This window comes from Mirounga leonina, unplaced genomic scaffold (assembly GCF_011800145.1).
Source record: "Mirounga leonina isolate KUSES-001 unplaced genomic scaffold, KU_Mleo_1.0 Mir_173, whole genome shotgun sequence".
In the NCBI taxonomy this organism is placed as follows: Eukaryota; Metazoa; Chordata; class Mammalia; order Carnivora; family Phocidae; genus Mirounga; species Mirounga leonina.
The window spans coordinates 73,556,288-73,569,956 of record NW_023270447.1 but is presented as its reverse complement, the minus strand read 5'-3'; the positions used below and the strand labels follow the sequence as shown (position 1 = coordinate 73,569,956).

At 40.6% G+C, this 13,669-nt stretch overlaps 1 protein-coding gene across 1 annotated transcript in view; it reads left to right on the top strand.

Annotated features, from left to right (window-relative positions):
* The window catches only part of STX12 (syntaxin 12), a 36,188-nt gene that overhangs the window by 1,205 nt on the left and 21,314 nt on the right, over positions 1-13,669 (top strand). The window lies entirely within an intron of this gene.

Below are 13,669 nucleotides of genomic sequence, written 5' to 3'. Positions count from 1 at the left end.
TCATTAGGGTCTGAGTAAGACTGACTGAGCTGATTGAGTCAAATACAGGCAGTTTCTTGTGCCTGAAAATCATCACAGAGCCTTATAAACAGGTCAGTGGCACAACTTTACTTGGAAAGAATGATGATCAGCATCCTTGTTTATTGTGTTTTTGTGAGCTTGGCTATACTCTGTTAATAGGTAGAACTCAGTTGGTCTTGAATTATAATTATGTTCTATGTAAAGAGGGGGAAAATTTCTGATGAAGAGTGTGAGACTAGGTGAATTGGAAGTGGAAGGAAGACTATGTGGCCTGTTATGTATAAAAATTTTAAAAAGTTAATGTGACCACTGGTTTGAAAGTATAGTACTTTGTGTTCCAATTTCTCCTTTTGTGAGGGAACTGTAGTACCAGTTAGGTCAGGAGCTTCTGGTTCAAGGCTGAAAGTTTATCATTGAGGCTAAATCTAACCTTAGTGTCTCTTTGTGAAATATTCATTCTACATATATTTGTTTGAGTATTAGGCATACTCATATACTGAGTATAGGAACTGGCATGGCATGGATTCTTTCAACAGGGAGCCCGTGGCGTACATATCAACTGAAATATAAAGTTGAAAGGGTTCAGCACTACAGAAGAGATATAGCAACATCGAGTAGGTATTCAGGGGAGAAAGATACCATTTTCACTTGGGAATGATCTAGGAAGGCATTGTGGCATTTGAGCTAGGTCTGGAAAGTGGTGGAAAGGATTTGAACTTTTACCAGTAAAGAAGGGAAGAGGAGGGAATAAAATGAACAAGGCTTGGTAGTGGGAAAGCATGGAGTATATATAGAAAAGTAGAATGATTTAATTTGGCTAGACGGGTGGACTCTAGAAAGTAGTGGAAAATTGGGTTGGAAAGGTAAGTTGGGGCCCAAACATGAAGGGCTTTAAGTGGTAAACTAAGGGGGCTGGATTTAGTTCTTTTTTTTTTTTTTTTAAGATCTTATTTATTTGAGAGAGAGAAAGAATGAGCAGGGGTCGGGGAAGGGGCAAAAGGAGAAGCAGGGTCCCCGCTTAGCAGGGAGCCTGATGTGGTGCTATATCCCAGGACCCTGAGATCATGACCTGAGCTGGAGGCAGCTGCTTAACTGACTGAGCCACCCAGAAAGCCCTTGGATTTAGTTCTTTAGAAATGTATAGATTACATTGGAAGGGAGAGACTGGATTTAGAGACACCAGTTAGGAACTGTGAAAATGAAAAGGAAGGAAAGGATAGGCTTCTTTGGTGACACAATTGAATAGGATTTACCTGTTGGTTGGGTATTGGGCTCAAAGGATCGTTGGAATCAACCATTAATAACACTAATAGCTAACATTTGAGTACATACTGTGTGCCAGGCAATGCAAAAAGTGCTTTATATGCATTATCTTACTTAATTTTTTAACAACTCTGTTAAGTAATTACCAATATTATTTCTTTTTATGGGTTAGGAAACAGACTGAGAAAGTTTACATAATTACTGCACAAACTGGTGCCTGGGTGGCTCAGTCTGTTAAGCGTCTGCCTTCAGCTCAGGTCATGATCCCAGGGTCCTGGGATCGAGCCCAGAGTTGGACTCTGTGCTCAGCTCACAAGTCTGCTTCTCCCTTTCTCTCTCCCTCTGCTGTTCCCCCTGCTTGTGCTCTAGCGCTCTCTCTCTCAAATCAATAAATAAAATCTTTAAAAAAAGTTACCAAGCAAACAAATGGCAATGCCAGAATTTGAAACCAGGTTTGTCTCTTATGACCAGTAATTAGCCTTTTTTATAATTTTTAATTAATATTACAATATTGTAGCAGCTGGCAGTTCAAGTTAGAAGTGACTTGTTCTTTTTTTACTTTCCATAGGAAACTGGGAAATACCTGAAGCTGTAGAACTTTCTCTTGTGGTGTGGCTAACCTCCGCTGCTAGATAGTTCCTTTGAAGAAGCATGGGACATGACTTATTCATCTTTATATTTCTAGTACTTATCTCAGTCCCAAATATATGATAGATTCGTACATTTACTGTTAACAAATATTCTTTGAGCGCCCTCTGTGCACTGGGATTTGAGTGATGAATAAGACAGACAAAATTGCTGCCATGAGAGTGTGTGTATGTATACACATATATACATATCCGGTAGTAACAAGTGCTGTGAAGAAAATGGCAGGGTAAGGGGATGGAGATGAGGAGAGAGAGAGGGTGGGTGTGCTATTATATGTTAGATCAGATGGTTAAGGAAGGGTTCTGTGAGGAGGTGACATTTGAGTAGAGACCTGAGTGAAGTGAGGTAGAGAGCCATGTGAATAGCTGGGGGAAGGCATTGTAGGCAGAGGGAATAGCAAGAGCAAAGACCTTAGTGTGTTCTTTTTTTTTTTTCTTTTTAAGTAGACTCAATGCCCAGTGTGGAGCGCAGTGCAGGGCTTGAACTCACGACCCTGAGATTAAGATCTGAGCAGATCAAGAGTCAGACGCTTAATCAACAACTGAGCCACCCAGGCGCCCCTAAAGATTTTATTTTTAAGTAATCTGTATACCCAGTATGGGGCTCGAACTCACAACCCTGAGATCAAGAGCTGCATGCTCCCCCAAGTGAGCCAGCTAGGTGCCCCCCTAGGGTGTTCAAAGAATAGCAAGAAAGCTAGTGTGGCTAGACTGCAGTTAAAGAAGGGGAGCATAGTAAAAAAAGAAGTCAGGGAGGTAGCCAGGGATCATTATCATTTAGGGTCTTGATGCTTACTAAATAGTATATTTGAATGAGTGAAGTTTTTCTACCGTCTTTGAAGTCTTCCTCCCTCATTCTTCCTGTACTATGTGGTACCTACCACATCTTATGACCCTAGGTAGTATCAGTTGGAATTCTTCCCTTAGGGTTCTTTGGTGAGGAATTGGGAATTTGAAATTGGCAGGGTAACACTGTTTCTACCCTGTTAGTCAGGTTAATGACTTCCCCAAATCTCTCCAAGACGTGGTGGTTTTACTAAGTATACACTCTGAATGTGAACTCACAGACATATACCCAAGTCCATATAGACCTGCAGGAACTCTACCCATTGAAAATTTGAGAGAATAGCTGTTCTTTTTTCTCAGCTGTTCAGCCACAGATGTGGGTTTGGAATTGCCGAGCATATCAGCTGAAATATGGCAGGCCACCACGTGGGTTGTTATAGATACAGCTAGGGTTGACTGCCTGGTACAGAAAGGGTTGTTATCAATATGTGTGGGGTACAGAAGAAATGTACTTGGCTCTGCCTATTATGGATTCGAGGGTCTGGGCAAGTATTGCTGTGTCAGATATAGGAAAAAACCTAATAGCCTCCAAGTTATCTCTGAAGAGATTAAAGAACAGCATTTCTCTTTAATGTTACTTATTTATTGCTATGGGGTTTTTTTTAACTAAAAAAATGAAAGGCAGTTGAATTTTTAAAACCAATTATCATGAAATCCCATAGGTGGTTCTTTCAAAGTTATTTTCACATTTGCCGTTTGCTTTTTATTTCATTGCCATCTCTTAAATCTTCATGATCTCAACATCTGTATTACAGCAGCACACTCTCAGTGTCTCTCCATTCTTATTCATCCCGATAATGCTATCAGTAGTATGTCTAAAATCCTGTTTGGATTATACCACTCACCTTCTCAAGGGCCTGCAGTGGCTCTCTCATGTCTGCTGCATCAGATTTTAATTTCCCACCTTGTTTTCATTCTCTGTCATCTTTTTTTGTAACATTTTAATTTTAAGCAATCTCTATGACCAGTGTTGGGCCCAGACCTACAACCCTGAGATCAAAAGTCACACACTCTCCCACCTGAGCCAGCCAGGTGCTCACTCTCTGTTATCTTAACCCAGATTAGGCATATTGTCTACTTCTCTTCACCCTTTGCCATAGGCAGGGCTGTTTTTCTTAACATCCTTAAACACTTGTTTTTGCTACAAGTTTTTGCTCATTCTGTTCCTCCTTTCTTTAGTATCTTTCCCTAACTTGTTAGCTATCTAAATTATACAAATCCTCTGAGTTGTGCTTAAATCCTGCCCCTTGTAACTAAGCCTACCTTTGATTTTGAAAGAAAGTGAAGTCAGGAAGAGCATGGGCTTTAGGGTCAGCAGTTCTGTGACTGAGTCCTTGCCCCTCTATGCACGGTTAACTCTACACACTATTTCCCCTTTTTGTCTGTAACCCTATCTGTAAAAATGAATAGAATTTTTTTTTAGATTTATTTATGTATCTGAGAGAGAGAGAGCGAGCGGGGGAAGGGCAGAGGGAGAGAGAGTCCCAAGTAGACTCACCACTGAGCGTGGAGCCCAAAGCAGGGCTTGATCTCAGGACCCTGAGATCATGACCTGAGCCAAAATCAAGGGTTTGCCACTTAACTGACTGAGCCACCCAGGCACCCCATGAATAGAATTATTAAAATGGGGTGTTTATTTTTTCAAGATTTTATTTATTCATTTGAGACACAGAGATACAGAGAGAGCACGAGCAGGGGAAGAGGCAGAGGGAGAGGGAGAAGCAGACTCCCCGCTGAGCCAGGAGCCCAATATGGGGCTCGATCCCAGGACCCCGGGATCATGACCTGAGCTGAAGGCAGACGCTTAACCATCTGAGCCACCCAGGCGCCCCTAGAATGGGGTGTTTAAAAGTAGAGTGACTGGCACATAGTAGACATTCAGTAAATGGTGATATTATTTGGTTGAGTCTCTTGCCCTACTATGGTTTAGTAATTAGGTGAGCAGGCTCAGGAGTCAGACTACCTGGGTTTGAATCCTAATCTGCTTCTTACTACCTGTGTAAACATACTGCTTTATCTCTCTGTTTCTTAATTTCCTCATCTATAAAGTAGGGTTAAAAATAATATCTACTTCGTAGGGTTGTGAGAATTAAATGATGTAATTATGTAAAGTGCTTAAAACAGTGCCTGCAACATAGTAGTTGTTTAAGAAATGTTGGTTATCCTTTTGTCATTGTTGTTTCTTTGAATTTGCAAGCACTTTTCATTCACAGTTTAACACTTCTATTCGGTATTCTTTAATTAATTATTTTTGACCTTGTCATTTTAACTAGAGAGATTACTTTTAGTTTTCTGGGGATAGAAACAGCATGCATTGTACAGTTCTCTTTAGCTCCAGTGCCTGGCACAGCAATGGATATGTAGTTGGCATTCAGTATGTACTTAATTGATGTTATCATTGCTAAGTATATTGTTCTTTGTCTTGAGTTTGATAATTATAGCTATCCTTAATTGAGTTCTTTTATGTGCCAGACACTGTTCTAAATTTAGCTCCATATTATCTCATCTGCTCAAAAACAGTATGAGAGTTCTCTTGTTATTCCCATTTTTTAGGTGAGGAAACTGAGGCACAGAGGAGTGAAGCCTTTTGCTCAAGATCATAAAGCTAAGCTGGATGCCTGGCTGGCTCAGTCAGTGGAGCATGCAACTCTTGATCTTGACATTGTGAGTTCAAGTCCCATGCTGGGTATAGAGCTTACTAAAAAAAAAAAGATCATAAAGCTCAGAAGTGGTAGAATCAGGAATAACACATAGGCAGTCTTAATTCAGAGTATGCTCTTAACCATTACATATTCTGTCACTGGCACAGTAAATGGAAGATTATGTCTGATATTTAGCGCTCAGGTTTAGTTTAGCTTAGAGCCTTAATATTGTAATATAGTGGCTACATATTTCAAGTCAGGTCATTTTCATTGTAGCTATATGAAAACAATATAAACCTGATTTTTAGAGTAAGACACTGATAGGACTTCATTGTCATAATTACCACATAGGCTATCATTTTCGGTGTAAATGTTGTTTTTTTTCTTTGAAAAAGAAATACTATGATGGTAGTTACTTTGATATGACTAGACTTTGATTTGGATTAAGGTTCATTTGGAGATTCAGGGGTGCCTGGGTTGCTCAGTTGGTTAAGCATCCAACTCTTGATTTCAGCTCAGGTCATGGTCTCAGGGTCATGATCTTAGGGTTGTGAGATTGAGCCCTGCGTCAGGCTCCATGTTCAGTGCAGAGTCTGCTTGAGATTCTCTCCCTCTGCACCCCCCAAATAAATAAATAAATAAAATCTTTAAAAAAAGGTTGATTTGGAGATTCAGATTCTATTTAAAGCTGATACCAGCTAAAAGCACATAAAGAGTGTTCAATTTAGAGTAATTCATAGTGTGGATATCAGCTGTAATGTACAATAAATTGATTTGTTTTGTAGTCTTCATAAAAGTTTTAGCCAGGACATGCTTTTAAAAATAAGAGGTCAATGATAGAAATTGAGGTCTAGTTTTAAAAATAACAAAATTGCTTACACAGAACTTAAGGACTTGTCTTTATATTTGGCTTAGTCATCTGGTTTCTAGGATTATGTAGCATTTCATAGACTATTATTTTCACCCAAAGTGTTGTAACAAGTCAACCTAAGGTAAAACTTTTATTTACTAGAATGCTTAGAAAAGGAGTTTTCTTATTAACTAAGTTGACCAGAAAACCCTTTTAGATTCAACCTATGTTATAAAATCTTTCCAGAAAGTATCACTTTACTTCATTGTTAAGTACACTCCAGTGAAAATAACTGTGTATGGGAACATTCTATTCCTTTCTGGGCTTTAGATTTATTAAGGGATAAAATTCTTGGATATAAAATAGATGGGTCATTGAGTCACTATTTTTAAATAAATCCCTGATGTTGGTGGTTATGGAGGGCAGTATACAAAAAATTCTGCTTCTTTGGATCCCGTAAAGTAAGACACTTCTGTCCTTATGATTTGAGTTTTGGTGTATCTGATACCTGAGTCTTGCTGGAAACTTTTAGGAAAATATCTTAATATTCAGAAGTTTAGAAAGAGTTGACAGAGGCTTGGATTAATTCTGGTGCTTAGCTAGGAAATGACCCTTAGATCCCCCTTCCCCGAACTTCTGTAACTCCCCCTAACAAATTCAGGTAACCTCAACAAACAAAAGAAATCAGAAAAGTCTAGATGAAAAAAGTTCTCAGCTGAGAATACACAGAGAATAGCTGATTTTTTTTTTTAAAGATTTTATTTATTTATTTGAGAGAGAGACACAGCGAGAGAGGGAACACAAGCAGGGGGAGTGGGAGAGAGAGAAGCAGGCTTCCCGCTGAGCAGGGAGCCTGATGTGGGGCTCGATCCCAGGACCCTGAGATCACGACCCTGAGCTGAAGGCAGATGCTTAACGACTGAGCCACCCAGGCGCCCCGAGAATAGCTGATTTTTAATAGATTTTTTTCCATGTCCTATAAAATCCCCATTGCTCTCTAGGGTATTTAATAAAAAAATTTTTTAAGTTTATTTTTTAGTAATATCTACACCCAACGTGGGGCCCAAACTCACAACCCTGAGATCAAGAGTCACATGCTCCGGGGGTGCCTGGGTGGCTCATTGGTTCAGCGGCTGCCTTTGCCTCAGGTCATGATCCCAGAGTCCTGGGATCGAGCCCCGCATCCAGCTCCCTGCTCAGCAGGAAGCCTGCTTCTCCCTCTCTCACTTCCCCTGCTTGTGTTCTCTCTCTCGCTGTTTCTCTCTGTCATATAAATAAATAAAATCTTAAAAAAAAAAAAAAAAGAGTCCCTATGCTCCGGGTGCCTGGCTGGCTCAGTTGGTTAAGGGTCTGTCTTCGGCTCAGGTCATGATCCCAGAGTCCTGGGATAGAGTCCAGCATCGGGCTCCCTGCTCAGCAGGGGAGTCAGCTTCTCCCTCTCCCTCTGCCGCTCCCCCAGCTTGTGCTCTCTCTTGCTCACTCTGTCTCTCAAATAAATAAAATCTTGAAAAAGAAAAAAGAAAAGAAAGAGTCGCATGCTCTTCCAGCTGAGCCAGCCAGGTGCCCTGAGTATTTAATAAGTTTTGATTAGATGATTAATACCTTGATACTTTGACATATCTCTGGAGTTTCTAAGGAGGGTACTCTATAAAGACAGTCAATAAGATGAGATCTGTTTCCTTAAACTTTTTATAAGATCTATCTTAATGTGTCTTCATATATTCAACCAACTATTTCTGGAGGGAGGGTGTACGTGTGTGTGTTGTTATGCAAATTCAAAAATGAGTAGAATGTGGTGCCTGCCCTCCTGAGGCACATACTCTGTCCAGTCCCATTTGTACACAGGTGGAACCTCTGTATGCCAAACTCTGGCTTGCAAAAAACACTCCTTGGTTGCATAGCATCATTCTGGGACTAGAGCTTATTTATTATTGTTGAATTTCAGCACTGAGCAGTGATAGGAGGACTCAGAGAACATTTATTCCTCACATACTTGTAAAGATTTAATGAGGAAAAAATAGTACAAATGTAAGTATTATAATAATAGTAAGTACTCAGTATATGTTAGTTAAACCTGAATATCACATACAATTGGTGAAGAGAGACTCGGCAACATGAAATGACTTGCTTGGTGCCATGTTATCTAATTAATGGTCAAGTGTGGCTTAGAGGTCGGGTCTTATTATTCCCAGCTCATGTTCATTCATATATTCTGCCTTAAAGAAAGTGTCATGATATAAAAAGAGGTAAACTCAACCAACAATGATTTATGTACCCACTGGGTGCCTGGCGCTCTGCTGGACTCCGGAGAGTACACAGGAATGTTCCCCAAAGTGGGAGGGAGTTGGGGAAGAGAGCAGGTTAGAGCAAGGACATCAGCCTACCTGGGGCAGAGAGCTATTAAGTTAGGGAGGTATCAGATAAGTAGGGTGGGGCTAAGTAGAACACTGGAATTGAGGCCTGCCCTGTGTCACTCCATTCTATTTCCTTTAAGCCTCAGCCTTTTGAAAAAACATAAGGTGGCACAAAGAATATAGCCATTGGAATTTGCCCTGGGTTTGAGTTCCAGTTATTATGATATTCTGTGTCTTCCCATTTCATTCCAATTTGAAGTCCTTATTCTAGTTTAGAAGGCCCTATACGATCTGGCCTCTACATCTTTGGTCACTTTTCTTACCCCTCTCCTGCTTGCTCTACTGTAGCCGCAGTGGCCTCCTCACTGTTCCTCATTTACGAGAAGCACTCTTGCCTTGGGACTTTGACTTCATACTCTTTTAGAAAGCTTCTTCCCCGTATATTTGTATGGCTTGATCTTTCACTTCCTTTAGATCTCTTCTCTGTGTCACCTTCTCAGAGAGGTTATCTCTAGCCACACTGTGTAAGCTAGTACCCTCTCCCTGCCCTGTCTTTCCAGCCCGTACTTGAATTTTTCTTTTTTTTTTTTTTTGTAAGATTTTATTTATTTGTTTGACAGAGAGAGAGCACAAGCAGGGAGAACAGAAGGCAGAGGGAAAAGGAGAAGCAGGCTCCCCACTGAGCAGGGAGCCCGATGGGGGCTCAATTCCAGGACATTGGGATCATGTCCTGAGCCGAAGGCAGATGCTTAACCAACTAAGCCACCCAGGCACCGCTATTTTTCTTTATAGTACTTAATCACCGCCAGAGATATATGTTTATTGTCTATCTCTTTTCTTTAAAATGTTAGCATCTTAAGAGCAGTCCGCAAGCTGCCTGGGTGGCTCAGTCGTTGAGTGTCTGCCTTCAGCTCAGGTCATGATCCCAGAGTCCTGGGATCGAGCCCTGCATCGGGCTCCCTGCTCAATGGGAAGCTTGCTTCTCCCTCTCCCACTCCCCCTGCTTGTGTTCCCTCTCTCGCTGTGTCAAAAAAAAAAAAAAAAAAGAGTAGTTGTCTTCTAGAGCATAGGACAGTATAGAGTAGGTACTCTGAATGAATGAATGAACAAATGAGTTCTGTCACATTCATGAGCCTCAGTGTGCCCATCTATAATATTGAGATAATAATGCTTATTTAAAGGGTTGTTGGGATTAAATAAAATAATGCATATCAAGTGTAAAGGAAAAATACTCCTGTTTTTCTCTACTTTCAATACTTCTGACATCAGATGTGTGGGTTTTCCACACACCAAACAGTTCTGAGATTCTCCAAACACCAGTTGGATTTCCTACAATTTAACCCAATTCTGATACGTCTGCCTAGAGTTAATAGCAGATGCCACATGTTAAGGGCTGAGTCCCATATGACTATTCCCCTTCAGACACCAATTGCAGGTTTTGGTTATCATGTGTGCTTCTGACCAGTGGGCTGTAAATCCGAGGTTCCCAGGAACCCCTCCTTGGATTCGATTAATTTGCTAGAGCAGCTCGCATAATTCAGGAAAACATTTTACATATTACATACATAATTCAGGAACAGCCAGATGGAGGAGATGCCCAGGGCAAGGTATGTAGGAAGGAGCTCGGACACCCTCCAACACCCGCCCTGTATCTTCACCTGTTGACCAACCCAGAAGCTCATCAAATGGAGTTCAAGAGTTTTTATAACGCTTAATCTTAATGGGCAGTGCCTATCATCCCTGCCCCCCACCGCCATTTCCCTAAAGTCAGTGGGTGGGACTGAAAGTTCCAACATAATCACTTGGTAGTTCTGGTGACTAGCCCCACCCAACCTAAGGCTATCTAGCTCTAACTCACCCTAATAGCATAAACTCAGTGTATTCAGAGGGGCTCTTTATGGGGCACCTGGGTGGCTCAGTCCGTTAAGCAGCTGACTCTTGATGTTGATCTCAGGGTCCTGGGATCAAGCCCTCCATAGGGCTCTGCACTAGGCCGGGAGTCTACTAAAGGATTCTCCTCTCTCTCCCTCTGCCCCTCTCCCTGTGTATGCGCGAGTACGCGTGCTCTCTCTCTCTCTCTCAAATAAATCTTTTTTTAAAAAAAGGGGATCTTTATGAATAACAAACGACACTCCTGTTGTGCACAATATTCCAAGGGTTTTAGGTGCTTTGTGTCAGGAACTGGGGACAATGACCAAATGTATTATTTATTATATCACGTCAAGTACCTAGCCCAGTGTCTGGCACATAATAAATGCTCAATTAATGCTAATGTCTGCCCTCTTATAAATTATTTGTATGGCTAGCCAGTTGATAGCTCTAGGATTCTGATTCCAATTTGACTGAGATAAGAGGGGAAATTCCACATGTTAGTGATGAAAAACTGTTACCTATCTTATAGAATGCTGTCTTAGCAAAATGCACTCATTATGGTGCTTACATTTTCCTGTGGAACCATTAAGCTAAAAGTAACCTCACTTAATAGAATAACTGATGTATTTTAGGAATGGTCAAAAGGCAAAATTTTAATCACTTGAACACTATATTTCCATTATAAAATTAGAGTTACATTTTTGCTAAACAAAACAAAAACATGGTCTCAAAATAAGATAAAATCATAATTTGAAGTGCTACAAGTTTATATATTCTTTTTTTTTTTTTTTAAGATTTTATTTATCTATTTGACAGAGAGAAACACAGCGAGAAAGGGAACACAAGCAGGGGGAGTGGGAGAGGGAGAAGCAGGCTTCCCGCAGAGCAGGGAGCCCGATGTGGGGCTCGATCCCAAGACCCTGGGATTATGACCTGAGCCGAAGGCAGACGCTTAACAACTGAGCCACCCAGGCGCCCCAAGTTTATATAGTCTTGACTTTGGGATTTTTTTGCTTTGTAACACCCATGAAGTAGTGATTTTGGCTAGACAGAAATAACTCGTACATATTTCTAAGGACTAGGTTGTTCAATTGCTACTTAGGAGTAGAGTCACCAGCAATCAATTAGATTTTGCTTAATCATTGTTTCTTATCAGACTTAGAGGCTATTAGCTCATCAGTGTTTGTGTAAGGTAACTTGGTATTTCATAAACTTCAGTTTGCTTTTTAACTACTCTCTCCCTTTTTTTAAGATTTGTGTGTTTGTTTTAGAGAGAGAGCATGGAGGGGCGGGGCAGAGGGAGAGGGAGATAAAAGCAGACTCCCCTCTGAGCTCAGAGCCAGTCTGCGATCCCGAGACCCTAAGATCATGACCTGAGCCAAAATCAAGAGTTGGACTCTTAACTGACTGAGCCACACAGGCACCCACCTTTTTATTACTCTTGGTGACCAGATTAAGAGCAAGATTATGATTGAACCTTAAATTTTGTTATTTTAAGGAACACCCTATCCTAAGTTCTAATAGGTGAAGGTTTTTTCTTACTGGATATGGAAGCATTGTATGTACATTTTCCCTATAATATATACAAATGATGTAATATACATTGGTTTCCTCCTCATCTTCCACTAAGCCAGTCATCTAGCAGTCTGGTATCTCACAAGTGAAACTTTGGCATTAATGCTGAGAGAATAGGAAAGGCCCTCACAAAGGAGACTGTTTTGGCTGGAAGAGTCATATACCTATTGTGTTATGTTATCTCTTGAAGTTCTGGTGAAATTTGAAGATAATCGTGTTTCCTCTAGGCAAGGAGTACTCTATTGTTATGTCTGTACTCCAGCAACTTGGAATAGAAGTTAGTGAATGCTCTTCAGAAGCAAGCAAGCAGGGGTGCCTGGGTAGTGCAGTCAGTTGAGCACCTCTGATTTGGTTTTGGCTCAGGTCGTGATCTCGGTCATGAGATCAAGCTCAGCATCAAGCCCCATGTCAGGCTCTGGGCTCTGCATTCCTCAGAGTCTGCTTGGAGTTCTCTGATCCTCTCCCTCTGCTCCCCTCTGCCCCCCCCACGCACACGTGCTCTCTCTCTCTTTCAAATAAATAAATCAAGCAAGCAAGCAAGCAGACAACAACAAAGAAATACAAGAAAATTCCAACCTCTACAAATGAATGAATGAATGAATGAATCTAACTCCTTCATCCTCCCACCCAACCAGAAAAAGAACAGAACGCAGGACACAAAAGAAATCAAAAGGTCAACTACACTTCAAAAAAGCCCACAAAAACCCCAAAAATATTTAGAATAAGAAAAAAAAAGATAGCAACGCTCTATTTCTGATGCACAAATCAGTGAGGTACAGGGCTATTCACATTCCCAGGCAAGCTGGTGTTAGAGTGTTTCTCCTTATTGGTAGATGATCAATCAGTTCCTCTGGACCTCTGCTTTCCTAGTCCAGGGCTAGAGGCCTAAACATCTAGAATTCAAACATGAACTTTTCTAGTCTTAGCAAAACATCTAGGAAAAGATAGAGAACGTTATCTGAACAAAACCATATATTTGACTGTAAACAACATAGTTAAAAGAACATAGGCCTTGGAGTTCAATGTATTTGGGATTGAATTTTTTGCTCTGTTACTTAATAATTGTGTACTCTTATATAATTAACTTATGTAAATGTAACTTATATAGCTTATCTAAATATATTTCCTCATCGGCAAAATGAAGATATACCTACTTCAGACTGTTGCTGTGAAAATTAATAAAATAATGTATACAGAGCTCCTAATATAAAAGCTCCTGGCACATAGAGGTGTTCAGTCAATGGTAATTTATTATTATTATTTTTTAATGGTAATTTGTTATTAATAACAAATGTACATTGTCTTTCCAAAAATGTTTGCTATAGAAAAATTATTGTGTTATGAATTTAAATTTTAATTGTTGCGAGTTGATATTTGGTAGTAAGGCCCTTTCAAAGGTGTTGAAATTTTTTTTTTTTTTAAGATTTTATTTATTTATTTGACAGAGAGAGACACAGTGAGAGCAGGAACACAAGCAGGGGGAGTGGGAGAGGGAGAAGCAGGCTTCCCGCGGAGCAGGGAGCCCGATGTGGGACTCGATCCCAGGACCCTGGGATCATGACCTGAGCCGAAGGCAGACGCCCAACAACTGAGCCACCC